The following is a 13,789-nucleotide window of genomic DNA, read 5'->3' as shown; positions in this document are numbered from 1 at the left end:
AGATGAAAATACAATAGCAAAAGGTCTTATTTATAAAGAACTAGTAGCCTAGGGTTTACAGAAAGGAGTAAATGACAGAAAAATCCACTTTCGGGCCCACTTGGTGTGTGCTTGGGCTGAGAATTGAAGCATTTTCGTGTAGAGACTCTTCTTGGAGTTAAACGCCAGCTTTTGTGCCAGTTTGGGCGTTTAACTCCCATTCTTGTGCCAGTTCCGGTGTTTAACGCCGGGCAGTTTTGAGCTGATTTGGAACGCCGGTTTGGGCCATCAAATCTTGGGCAAAGTATGAACTATTATACATTGCTGGAAAGCCCAGGATGTCTACTTTCCAAAGCCGTTGAGAGCGCGCCAATTGGGTTTCTGTAGCTCCAGAAAATCCACTTCGAGTGCAGGGAGGTCAGAATCCAACAGCATCTGCAGTCCTTTTCAGTCTCTGAATCAGATTTTTGCTCAAGTCCCTCAATTTCAGCCAGAAAATACCTGAAATCACAGAAAAACACACAAACTCATAGTAAAGTCCAGAAAAGTGAATTTTAATTAAAAACTAATAAAAAATATACTAAAAGCTAACTAAATCTACTAAAAACATACTAAAAATAATGCCAAAAAGCGTACAAATTATCCGCTCATCAAAAAGGACTGCAGATGTTGTTGGATTCTGACCTCCCTGCACTCGAAATAGATTTTCTTGAGCTAAAGAAGCCCAATAGGCGTGCTCTTAATTGTGTTGGAAAGTAGACATCTTGGGCTTTCCAGCAATATATAATAGTTCATACTTTGCCCGAGTTTTGATAACGCAAATTGGCGTTTTAACGCCAACTTTCTACCCTTTTCTGGCGTTAAACGCCAGAACTGGCATAAAAGCTAGAGTTAAACACCCAAACTGGCACCAGAGCTGCCGTTTAACTCCAAGAAAAGCCTATGCACGTGAAAGCTTTAATGCTCAGCCCAAGCAGACACCAAGTGGGCCCCAGAATTGGATTTCTGCATCATTTACTTATCTTTGTAAACCCTAGGTTACTAGTCATTATAAATAGGACCTTTTACTATTGTATTTTCATGGGAAGATCTTTAGATCATTTTTGAGACTATCCTTGTATCACTGTTGATCTCTTGATCATGTTTAGGGGGCTGGCCATTCGGCCATGCCTGGACCTTCATCACTTATGTATTTTCAACGGTGGAGTTTCTACACCTCATTGATTAAGGTGTGGAGCTCTGCTGTTCCTCATGAATTAATGCAATTACTACTGTTTTCTATTCAATTCAAGCTTATTATTGTTCTAAGATATTTATTCGCACTTCAACATGATGAATGTGATGATCAAGTGACACTCATCACCATTCTCACTTATGAGCGCGTGCCTGACAACCACTTCCGTTCTACAAGAAAATAAGCTTGAATGTATATCTCTTGGCCTCCTAGTCCACGATGCATGGTTGCCTCTCCTAACAACAGACCCTCCCATTCCGTGAGATCAAAGTCTTTGTGGTATAAGCTAGAATAAATTGGCAGCATTCTTGAGATTCGGAAAGTCTAAACCTTGTTTGTGGTATTCTGATAGGATCTGGGATGGGGTGACTGTGACGAGCTTCAAACTCGCGAGTGCTGGACGCAGTGACAGTGCGCAAAAAGGATCATTGGATCTTATTCCAACACAAGTGAGAATTGATAAATGATTAGCCCTACGTAACCTGTAGCCGGACCATTTTTACTGAGAGGACGGACGGTAGCCATTGACAACGGTGATCCCCCAACATACAGCTTGCTATGGAAAGGAGTATACATGACTGGATGAAGGCAGTAGGAAAGCAGGGATTCAAAAGGAACAAAGCATCTCCATACGCTTATCTGAAATTCCTACCAATGAATTGCATAAGTATCTCTATCCTATTTTATGTTTTATTTATCTTTTAATTATCAAAATCCCATAACCATTTGAATCTACCTGACTGAGATTTACAAGATAACCATAGCTTGCTTCAAGCCGACAATCTCTGTGGGATCGACCCTTACTCACGTAAGGTATTACTTGGATGACCCAGTGCACTTGCTGGTCAGCTACGCGGAGTTGTGAAGAAAGTGTGTGAGATCACGATTTCGCGTACCAAGTTTTTGGCGCCGTTGCCGGGGATTGTTCGAGTTTGGACAACTGACGGTTCATCTTGTTGCTTAGATTAGGTATTTTTCTTTTTTATTTTTTTCTTCAGAATTTTTAAGAATGAATTCTAGAATTTCAGATGATGCTTTTATCATCACAAGAGCCTTTTTGATTCCCATCAATTTGGCTGTTGTATGTAATGCTCTGCTAAAGCTTGGCTAGCCATATCTAATCTTTTTTAGACTGAAGTTTTAGACTAACATTGCATGATTCCTAGAATTCTTATTAAAAATTTTGAGTTTCTTATTTTCTTTTTCAAAATAATTTTCAAAAAAATACAAAAAAATTATAAAATCATAAAACAAAAAAAATTAATATTTTGTGTTTCTTGTTTGAGTCTAGTGTCAATTTTTAAGTTTGGTGTCAATTGCATATCTTTATTCTTCTTGCATTTTTCAAAAGTGTGCTCTTGTGTTCTTCATTGATCTTCAAGTTGTTCTTGATGATTTTCTTTGTCTGATCTTTAAATTCTCTTGTTTTGTGTCTTTTGTTGTTTCTCATGTGCATTCTCAAATTGTTAGTGTCTCTAGTATGAGAATTTCTAAGTTTGGTGTCTTGCATGTCTTTCTTTTCTTAAAAATTTTCAAAAATATGTTCTTGATGTGCATATTGACATTCAAAGTGTTCTTGCATGCATTTCTTGTTTTGATCTTAGTTTTTCATGTTTAATTTCATTCTGTTGTTTTTCTCTCTCATCATTAAAAATTAAAAAAAAATTCAAAATTATGTCTTTTCAAGTCAATAATAAAGAGAATTGAAGATTTAGAACATACAACAGAGGAATCACAAAGAAAAAGCTAGGCATTCAAAACGCCCAGTAAAAAAGGAATTCAGGCGTTTAAACGCCAGCCAGGTACCCTGGCTGGGCGTTTAACGCCCAAGGAGGTAGCTAAGTGGGCGTTAAATGCCAGGATAACACCAGAGAGGTAATTTTGTTTTCAATTCAAATCTTTTTTAATTTTTCAAGTTTTAAAACTAATTTTTCAAAATCTTATCTTTTTCATATCCTCTCTTATCAATCATATCTTTTTCAAAATCAAATCTTTTTCATTTTTCTTTTAATATTTTCGAAAATCCTTGCTAACAATTAATGTTGTGATTCAAAAATTTCAAGTTTGTTACTTTCTTGTTAACAAAATTTCAATATTTGAATTTTAGAATCATATCTTTTAATTTCTTGTTAGTCAAGTCATCAATTTTAAAAATCAAATCTTTTTTAAATTGTTTTTCAATCATATCTTTTCAATCATATCTTTTTAAATCATATCTTTTTCAAATCACATCTTTTTAAATTCTAATTTCAAAATCTTTTTCAAAACCACCTAACCACTTTCTCATTTTCAATTTTCCAAAAGAAGCATCTCTATTCCTGCCATTGGAGCAAACAACTTTGAGCTTAAGCCTCAATTAGTTTCTCTGATGCAATAGAATTGCAAGTTTCATGGACTTCCATCAGAAGATCCTCATCAGTTCTTATCTGAATTCTTGCAGATCTGTGAGACTGTTAAGACCAATGGAGTTAATCCCGAGGTCTACAGACTTATGCTTTTCCCTTTTGTTGTAAGAGACAGAGCTAGTATATGGTTGAACTCACAACCTAGAGACAGCCTGAACTCTTGGGAAAAGCTGGTCAATGCCTTCTTAGCTAAATTCTTTCCACCTAAAAAGATGAGTATGCTTAGAGTGGAAGTTCAAACCTTTAAATAGAAGGAAGGTGAATCCCTCTATGAAGCTTGGGAAAGATACAAACGATTGATCAGAATGTGTCCTTCTGACATGCTTTCAGAATGGAGCATCATAGGTATCTTCTATGATGGTCTGTCTGAGTTATCCAAGATGTCATTGGACCATTCTGCAGGCGGATCTATTTATCTGAAGAAAATGCCTACAGAAGCCCAGAAACTCATTGAAATGGTTGCAAATAACCAGTTCATGTACACTTCTGAAAGAAATCCTGTGAACAATGAGACAACTCAGAAGAAAGGAGTTCTTGAGATTGATACTTTAAATGCCATATTGGCTCAGAACAAATTATTTACTCAGCAAGTCAATATGATTTCTCAGAATCTGACTGGATTGCAAGCTGCATCTAGCAGTAATAAAGAAGCATCTTCTGAGAAAGAAGCTTATGTTCCTGAGAACCCTGCAATGGAATAGTTGAATTACATGGGAGAACCCTATGAAAACACCTATAATCCTTCATGGAGAAATCATCCAAATCTCTCATGGAAGGACCAACAGAAGCCTCAACAAGGCTTCAACAACAATAATGGTGGAAGAAATAGGTTTAGCAATAGCAAGCATTTTCTATCATCTTCTTAGCAACAGACAGAGAACTCTGAGCAGAGTTGTTCTGGCTTAGCAACTATAGTCTCTGATCTATCTAAGACCACACTAAGTTTCATGAATAAAACAAGATCCTCCATTAGAAATTTGGAGGCACAAGTGGGTCAGCTGAGTAAAAAGGTTACTGAAACTCCTCCTAGCACTCTCCCAAGAAATACAGAAGAAAATCCCAAGAGAGAGTGCAAGGCCATAACCATGACCAACATGGCCGAACCTGGAGAGAGTGAGGAGGATGTGATTCCCAGTAAGAAAAACCTCATGGGATGTCCTCTAAATGAAAAGGAGTTTCCCTTTGAGGAACCAAGGGAATCTGAGGCTCATACAGAGACCATAGAGATTCCATTGAACCTCCTTCTGCCATTCATGAGCTATGATGAGTATTCTTCCTCTGAAGAGCAAGTTGCTAAGTACCTTGGAACAATCATGAAGCTGAATGCTAAGTTATTTAGTAATAAGACTTGGGAGGATGAACCCCCTTGCTCACCAATGAACTAAATGACTTGATTAGGTAGACATTACCTCAGAAGAAACCGGATCCCGAAAAAATCTTAATACCTTGTACCATAGGCACCATGACCTTTGAGAAGGCTCTGTGTAACCTGGAGTCAGGCATAAACCTCATGCTACTCTCTGTAATGGAGAAACTGGAAATCTTTGAGGTACAAGCTGCAAGAATCTCACTAGAGATGGCAGATAAATCCATGAAACAGGCTTATGGACTTGTAGAGGTTGTTTTAGTGAAGGTTGAGGGCCTTTACATCCCTGCTGATGATGAGCGGATAATTTATACGCTTTTTGGCATTGTTTTTAGTATGTTTTTAGTATGTTTTAGTTAGTTTTTATTATATTTTTATTAGTTTTTAGTTAAAATTCACTTTTCTGGACTTTACTATGAGTTTGTGTGTTTTTCTGTGATTTCAGGTATTTTCTGGCTGAAATTGAGGGACCTGAGCAAAAATCTGATTCAGAGGCTGAAAAGGACTGCAGATGCTGTTGGATTCTAACCTCCCTGCACTCGAAGTGGATGTTCTGGAGCTACAGAAGCCAAATTGGCGCGATCTTAACGGCGTTGGAAAGTAGACATCCTGGGCTTTCCAGCAATGTATAATAGTCCATACTTTGTCCGAGATTTGATGGCCCAAACCGGCGTTCCAAATCAGCTCAAGAATGCCCGGCGTTAAACGCTGGAACTGGCACAATAATGGGAGTTAAACGCCCAAACTGGCATAAAAGCTGGCGTTTAACTCCAAGAAAAGTCTCTACACATGAAATCTTCAATGCTCAGCCCAAGCACACACCAAGTGGGCCCGGAAGTGGATTTTTATGTCATTTACTCATCTTTGTAAACCTTAGGCTACTAGTTCTTTATAAATAAGACCTTTTGCTATTGTATTTTCATCTTGGTTCTTCTGGTTCCCTCTCTGGGGCCGAAACCAATGATCACTATTATCACTTATGTATTTTCAACGGTGGAGTTTCTACACACCATAGATTAAGGTGTGGAGCTCTGCTGTACCTCGAGTATTAATGCAATTACTATTGTTCTTCTATTCAATTCAGCTTGTTCTTATTCTAGGATATTCATTCGCACTCAAGAACTTGATGAATGTGATGATTATGTGACGCTCATCATCATTCTCACTTATGAACGCGTGCCTGATAACCACTCCCGTTCTACACGCAAACAAGGCTTGAATGTTTATCTCTTGGATTCTTTAACCGGAATCTTCGTGGTATAAGCTAGAATTGATGGCGGCATTCAAGAGATTCCGGAAGGTCTAAACCTTGTCTGTGGTATTCTGAGTAGGATTCAATGAGTGAATGACTGTGACGAGCTTCAAACTCCTGAAGGCTGGGTGTTAGTGACAGACGCAAAAGAATCAATGGATTCTACTCCAACCTGATTGAGAACCGACAGATGATTAGCCGTGCCGTGATAGGGTGCGTTGAACATTTTCACTGAGAGGACGGGACTGTAGCCACTAACAACGGTGATGCCCAACATACATCTTGCCATGGAAAGGAGTAAGAAGGATTGGATGAAGATAGTAGGAAAGCAGAGATACGGAAGGGACAAAGCATCTCCATACGCTTATCTGAAATTCTCACCAATGAATTACATAAGTATCTCTATCTTTATGCTTTATTCATATATCATTCATAACCATTTGAATCTGTCTGACTGAGATTTACAAGATGACCATAGCTTGCTTCATACCAACAATCTCCGTGGGAACGACCCTTACTCGCGTAAGGTTTATTACTTGGACGACCCAGTGCACTTGCTGGTTAGTTGTGCGAAGTTGTGATAAAGAGTTGAGATTGCAATTGAGCGTACCATGTTGTTGGCGCCATTGATGATCACAATTTTGTGCACCAAGTTTTTGGCGCCGTTGCCGGGGATTGTTTGAGTTTGGACAACTGACGGTTCAAGGTGATGTTCTCATCATCACCAAAGCTGATTGATTCTCATCAATTTAGCTCTGGAATGTAATGTCCTGCTGAAGCTTGGCTAGCCATGTCTAATTTCTTTATACTGAAGCTTTAGACTAACATTGCATGATTCCTGGAATTCTCATTAAGAATTTTGATATCTTTATTTTCTGTTCCACTTAATTTTCGAAAAATCCAAAAAATTTACAAAATCATAAAAACCAAAAATATTGTATGTTGAGTCTAGTGTCTCATTTTAAGTTTGGTGTCAATTGCATGTTTCTGTTCTTCTTGCATTCATTCATGTGTCTTAAGTGATCTTCAAGATGTTCTTGATGATTTCCTTGCTCTGATCTTTGAATTCTCTTGACTTGAGTGTTTTGTTGTTTGTCATATGCATTCTCATTTTGTTGGTGTCAGTAGTATGCAAACTGCTAAGTTTGGTGTCTTGCATGCATTGTTATTTGATTTTAGTTGCATTTTGATTATTCCTCATTATTAAAAATCCAAAAAAAAATTTTTTTTAATTTGTGTCTTTTCAAGTCAATAATATAGAGAATTGAAGATTCAGAATATTCAGCAGAGGAATTACACAGAAAAAGCTGGGCGTTCAAAACACCCAGTGAAAAAGGAAAAATGGCGTTTAAACGCCAGCCAGGGTGCCTGGTTGGGCGTTTAACGCCCAAAAGGGTAGTGCTTTGGGCGTTAAACGCCAGAATGTGCACGATTCTGGGCGTTTAACGCCAGGTTGGCACAAGAGGGAAGATTCTGTTTTTGATTCAAATTTTTTCAAGTTTTCAAAATTTTTCAAAATCAAATCTTTTTCAAATCATATCTTTTCAATCAAATCTTTTTCAAAATCAATTTCTTTCCATTTTCAAAAATACTTGCTATCAATTAATGATTTGATTCAATATTTCAAGTATGTTGCCTTTTCTGTTGAAAAAGGTTTAATGTCTGAATCATATCTTTTCTTGTTAGCCAAGTCATTAATTTTTAAAATCAAATCTTTTTAAATTATTTTTCAAATAATTTCTTCTCCATCACATCTTTTTAAAACCATAACTTTTCAATCATATCTTTTAATCACATCTTTTTCAAGATAGTTTTCAATCAAATCTTTTTGATTTCTAATTTCAAAATCTTTTTCAAAAATCACTTGATTTCTCTTCCACTCTTGGTTTTCGAAAATCAATTAGTATTTTTCAAAATGTTTTTAAAATCTTTTACTTAATTTTCAAAAATTTCTTCCCATCTTCTCACATCCTTCTATTTATGGACTAACACTATTCCTCAATGAACAATTCGAACTCCATCTCTCTTGATAAGTTCGAATTCTTCTACTTCTTCCTTCTATTTTTCTTTTCCTCTGACACCTCAAGGAATCTCCATACTGTGACATAGAGGATTCCATATTTTCTTGTTCTTTTTTCTTTCATATGAGTAGGAGCAAGGACAAAAGCATTCTTGTTGAGGCTGACCCCGAACCTGAAAGGACCTTGAAGCAAAAACTAAGAGAAGCTAAGGCACAACTCTCTGTAGAGGACCTAACAGAAATCTTAAAAGAAGAAAAACCCATGGCAGCCGAAAATAACAACAATGCCAACAATGCAAGGAAGGTGCTGGGTGACTTTACTGCACCTACTCCCGACTTCTATGGGAGAAGCATCTCTATCCCTGCCATTGGAGCAAACAACTTTGAGCTTAAGCCTCAATTAGTTTCTCTAATGCAACAAAATTGCAAGTTTCATGGACTTCCATTGGACGATCCTCATCAGTTTTTAGCTGAATTCATGCAAATCTGTGACACTGTCAAGACTAATGGGGTTGACCCTGAAGTCTACAGACTTATGCTATTCCTTTTTGCTGTAAGAGACAGAGCTAGGATATGGTTAGACTCACAACCTAAAGAAAGCCTGAACTCTTGGGAAAAGCTAGTCAAAGCCTTCTTGGAAAAGTTCTTTCCACCTCAAAAATTGAGTAAGCTTAGAGTGGAAGTCCAAACCTTCAGACAGAAGGAAGGTGAATCCCTCTATGAAGCTTGGGAAAGATACAAACAATTGATCAGAAAGTGTCCCTCTGACATGCTTTCTGAATGGAGCATCATAGGTATTTTCTATGATGGTCTGTCTGAACTGTCCAAGATGTCTTTGGATAGCTCTGCTGGAGGATCTCTTCATCTGAAGAAGACGCCTACAGAAGCTCAAGAACTAATTGAAATGGTTGCAAATAACCAATTCATGTACACTTCTGAAAGGAATCCTGTGAACAATGGGACAAATTAGAAGAAAGGAGTTCTTGAGATTGATACTCTGAATGCCATACTGGCTCAGAACAAAATATTGACTCAGCAAGTCAATTTGATCTTTCAAAGTCTGTCTGGAATGCAAGCTGCACCAGGCAGTACTAAGGATGCTTCATCTGAAGAAGAAGCTTATGATCCTGAGAACCCTTCAATGGAAGAGGTGAATTACATGGGAGAACCCTATGGAAACACCTATAATTTTTCATGGAGAAATCATCCAAATCTCTCATGGAAGGATCAACAGAGACCCCAACAAGGTTTCAACAACAATAATGGTGGAAGAAACAGGTTTAGCAATGGCAAGCCTTTTCCATCATCTTCTCAGCAACAGACTCTGTGGTATTCTGAGTAGGATTCAAGGATTGAATGACTGTGACGAGCTTCAAACTCGCGATTGTGGGGCGTTAGTGACAGACGCAAAAGAATCACTGGATTCTATTCCGACATGATCGAGAACCGACAGCTGATTAGACGTGCTGTGACAGAGCGCGTTGAACATTTTCACTGAGAGGACGGGACTGTAGCCATTGACAACGGTGATGCCCAACATACAGCTTGCCATGGACAGGAGTAAGAAGGATTGGATGAAGACAGTAGGAAAGTAGAGAGACGGAAGGGACAAAGCATCTCCATACGCTTATCTGAAATTCTCACCAATGAATTACATAAGTATCTCTATCTTTATTTTGTGTTTTATTTATCTTTTAATCATTATTCCTCCATAACCATTTGAATCCGCCTGACTGAGATTTACAAGATGACCATAACTTGCTTCATACCAACAATCTCCGTGGGATCGACCCTTACTCGCGTAAGGTTTATTACTTGGACGACCCAGTGCACTTTCTGGTTAGTTGTGCGAAGTTGTGATAAAGAGTTGAGATTGCAATTGAGTTTACCATGTTGATAGTTCCATTGATGATCATAATATCATGCACCAGTGCGCGTCATGCATGCGTACGTGTCCCTAAACGCTAGGAAACTATGGCAAATTTTCTATGATTTTGAAGCCCCGGATGTTAGCTTTGCAAAGCAATTGGAACTGCCTCATTTGGACCTCTGTAGCTCAAGTTATGATCGATTGAGTGCGAAGAGGTCAGGATTGACTGCTTCGCAGTTGCTTCATTTCTTCATGAGTTCTCCCACTTTGCATGCTTTTCCTTCATTCCTTCAATCCAATCTTTGCCTTCTAAACCTGAAATCACTTAACAAACATATCAAGGTATCGAATGGAATTAAAGTGAATTAAATTTAGCTATTTTAAGGCATAAAAAGCATGTTTTCACACTTAAGCACAAATTTAGGGAGAATAACAAAACCATGCTATTTTATTGAATAAATGTGAGAAAAGTTGATAAAATCCCTCAAATTAAGCACAAGATAAACCATAAAATTGGGGTTTATCAAACCTCCCCACACTTAAACCAAGCATGTCCTTAAGCTAAGAATAAAGAAGGACAAGAAAAAGGGTATGAACATTTATTCAATGCAAATAAACTATATACAACTATCTATATGAATGCAACTAAATGCAAAATAATTCTACCTACTTGGTTAAAAGTAAATCAATCCCCAAGAACTCATATGCACATGTAGGGCTAAGTAGTATGATGATTTACAAATCCTACCAATTTAAATATCAAAATAAAGTGCAAATAGGCTTGCAAGAAGAAAAGCTCATGAAATCCGGAAACAAGGAATTGAGCATCGAACCCTCACCGGAAGTGTTTGCACTCTAGTTGCTCAAGTGTACAGAATTGATCACTCAATTTTCTTCTACTCATGCTTTCTAAGATTTGTCTTTCATCTAACAATCAACAATTATTCAATGTATGCATACATTCATCATGAGGACTTATTCATAGGTTGTAATGGGGCTAGGGTAAAGGTAGGGATGCATATGGTCAAGTGAGCTTGAAATTTGAATCTTTGATCAACATAAACTTCCACCTAACCTATGACCACCTATACAATTTGAGTACTAACTTAACTACGCATTCTTCACTTTTTCACATACTCATGCATTCCCTTTAATTCACATTCCATATGCATTGATTTTTATTGTACTTTACTTTGGGGCATTTTATCACCTTTTTATTTCTTTTTCTCTTTTTCTTTATATATATATATATATATATATATATATATATATATATATATATATATATATATATATATATATATATATTCTTTTTCTTTATCATTTTTTCTAAGATATATACAAACGTATCAATGCATATGGTTTTACATATTTAATACATGAGTATGTACCCAATTCCCAAAATTTTGACGAAAGTATAAAGACACCCTTTTATCCCAACCCAATGTTCCCAACTCTCCTAAACTTGAATGATAAGCACTCTCACTAGCCTAAGCTAATCAAAGATCTAAACAAGGGACATTTATTGTTTTTCACTTAAGGCTTGTAATGTGCTAAAATTAAGAACAAAAGGGTTAAGCATAGGCTCAAGGTTGGCTAACAATGGGAGAAAAAAGGTAAGGCTATTTGGGTAAGTGGGCTATTTAAAATGATGGCCTCAATCATATAAATGCATGTATACATGGAATAATGGACATATAGACTCAAACAAATCAAAGATTACAATCATAGAAAGAGAACAATGCACACAAGAATGGAAAATAAGTGGTTATAAGATGTAACCACACAATTGGGCTCAAAACTCACATGCTTGTGTTCTTAGCTCAAAAACCATGTTCCAAAATACATTCTTCAAGCAAGTTCAACAAAAAAAAAATCAAATTGGTAGGGTGCCCTAAAAATAATTTTTCTTGGAAAAAAAATCATCACCCTAACCAAGTAGTCCTAACATAAAAAAAGTGGTAAAATACGTACAAATTATAACTAACATGCAACCTATCATGTAATGCAACAACTAACTAGCAAAGAAAAATAAGAATTGGTGTTGAAAGAAAGAAATTGTTACCCATGGAGATCGGTCAGACGACCTCCCCACACATAAAAATTTGCATCGTCCTCGATGCATGCAAAGAAGAGTAAGGTGGACGGGTTGCTATAACTTGTTGAGCTTCTTCAAAAGGTTGTGCAGATGACTTGTTTGTTGCCCCCATTTAGAAGCTTTTCCTTTCCTTCTTGGTGGCCATCCTAAAAGAAAAGAAAAAGAAAGAAAATTAAGCCTATAACTAAGATATCAAAGCAATAGAACATAGGCGGGGGATAATGCCAAATAAGAGTAAGGTTCTCACTACATGTTAGCTACGCATGTGAGTGGGAAAGCAATATAGGCAAAGGGCATATCAACTAATACTTGATAAAAGAGTAAAGTTAAAGCATGAAGAGCATGTTGAGCATCAAGTTCAAATGAAAATTGATACAAATAAGATTAGGGATAAGCATGAGAGTATTTGGCCCTATCTTAACACAATGACAATAATGTACAAAAACAAGGAATCATGAGTTAGGAATGACTAAAGCACTAATCTTGTGTGTAGAGCAAATATTACAATTAATGGCAAACAAGTCACAGAGCACCAAAATAATACAAGAGATTCTCAACAATTGAGTATAAGAGTTCAACACCATTATTAAAATAAAAACTTAAAAAAGAAGGGAAACAAGAACAAGCTATAAAAACAGAATTAGAATGCAATGAATGATAATATGCAAATGCAACATATAAAAGAAAATGAAATTAAGGAAAATAAAAAGTGGGATTTTGAAAAGAGAGAAGAAGAAGAAAGGTAATGGAAGAAAGAAGATAGAAGAATGAATTGAAGTAAAGAAAGAAAGAAGGGCGCGCATGTTTAAAATGTGCGTCGAGCAACCGACGCACGCACGCACTGCACGCTTACAAGTGGGTTTGCAGAGTAGACAAGTGACGCGTAGGTGATGATTGGATTTTTGACGGTTTAGAATTCACCAATGAATTCTCGTTGCAAGTATAGATTCTAAACTAACAAGAATCCTTTCATACAAAAGATTGTTTGTCACTAAAACAAACCCCTAAATTTATAAACCGAAGTATTCAAACCTCGGGTCATTCTCCCTAGGAATTACAATAAAGTGTCTTGTTATTGGTTGTGAGTTATTTTGGGGTTTTGATGTGAAGCATGAAAGATAAATGGCAAGAAAGTAAACTAAGGCCTAAAAAAGGTCTTGGCAAGGGTTGGTGGTCAAGGATCTCTATCCTAATCACTAACCACAATATGAGAATTGGCAAGGATTAATCTCATTAAATCATCCTCTAACTAGTAGTAAAGGAAAGTTAAATGAGCTATATCAATCCTAGTCCATAAGTCCTAACTCTCCACTAATTCAATTAGTGAGAACTAGAGTCAATGGATCCCAATCATCAATTACTTGGACATTAGTAACTCAAGAGTTCCTAAGTTACCTTTCCAAGCCAAGAACATAAAACTCTACTCTAAAATCCAACCAAGCATTTCATCAAACACTTGGAAGGCATAAAAGGAAAGCATAGTAAAATTGCAAGGAAAGTAAATCTACACTACTCAATTGCAAGGAATTAAACAACAACAAATCAAAAGAAACACATTTATTATG

General features: G+C 36.8%; 1 non-coding gene across 1 annotated transcript; it reads right to left on the bottom strand.

Annotated features, from left to right (window-relative positions):
* Positions 1–3,836: 3,836 nt before the first annotated feature.
* On the bottom strand, positions 3,837–3,944 carry LOC130984429 (small nucleolar RNA R71). The gene has a single exon (XR_009088367.1). It is a non-coding gene; the product is annotated as a small nucleolar RNA R71 (small nucleolar RNA).
* Positions 3,945–13,789: the final 9,845 nt, after the last annotated feature.

The sequence above is a fragment of the Arachis stenosperma genome, chromosome 5 (genome assembly GCF_014773155.1).
Source record: "Arachis stenosperma cultivar V10309 chromosome 5, arast.V10309.gnm1.PFL2, whole genome shotgun sequence".
NCBI lineage: Eukaryota > Viridiplantae > Streptophyta > Magnoliopsida > Fabales > Fabaceae > Arachis > Arachis stenosperma.
This window is presented reverse-complemented; position numbering and strand designations above follow the sequence as displayed.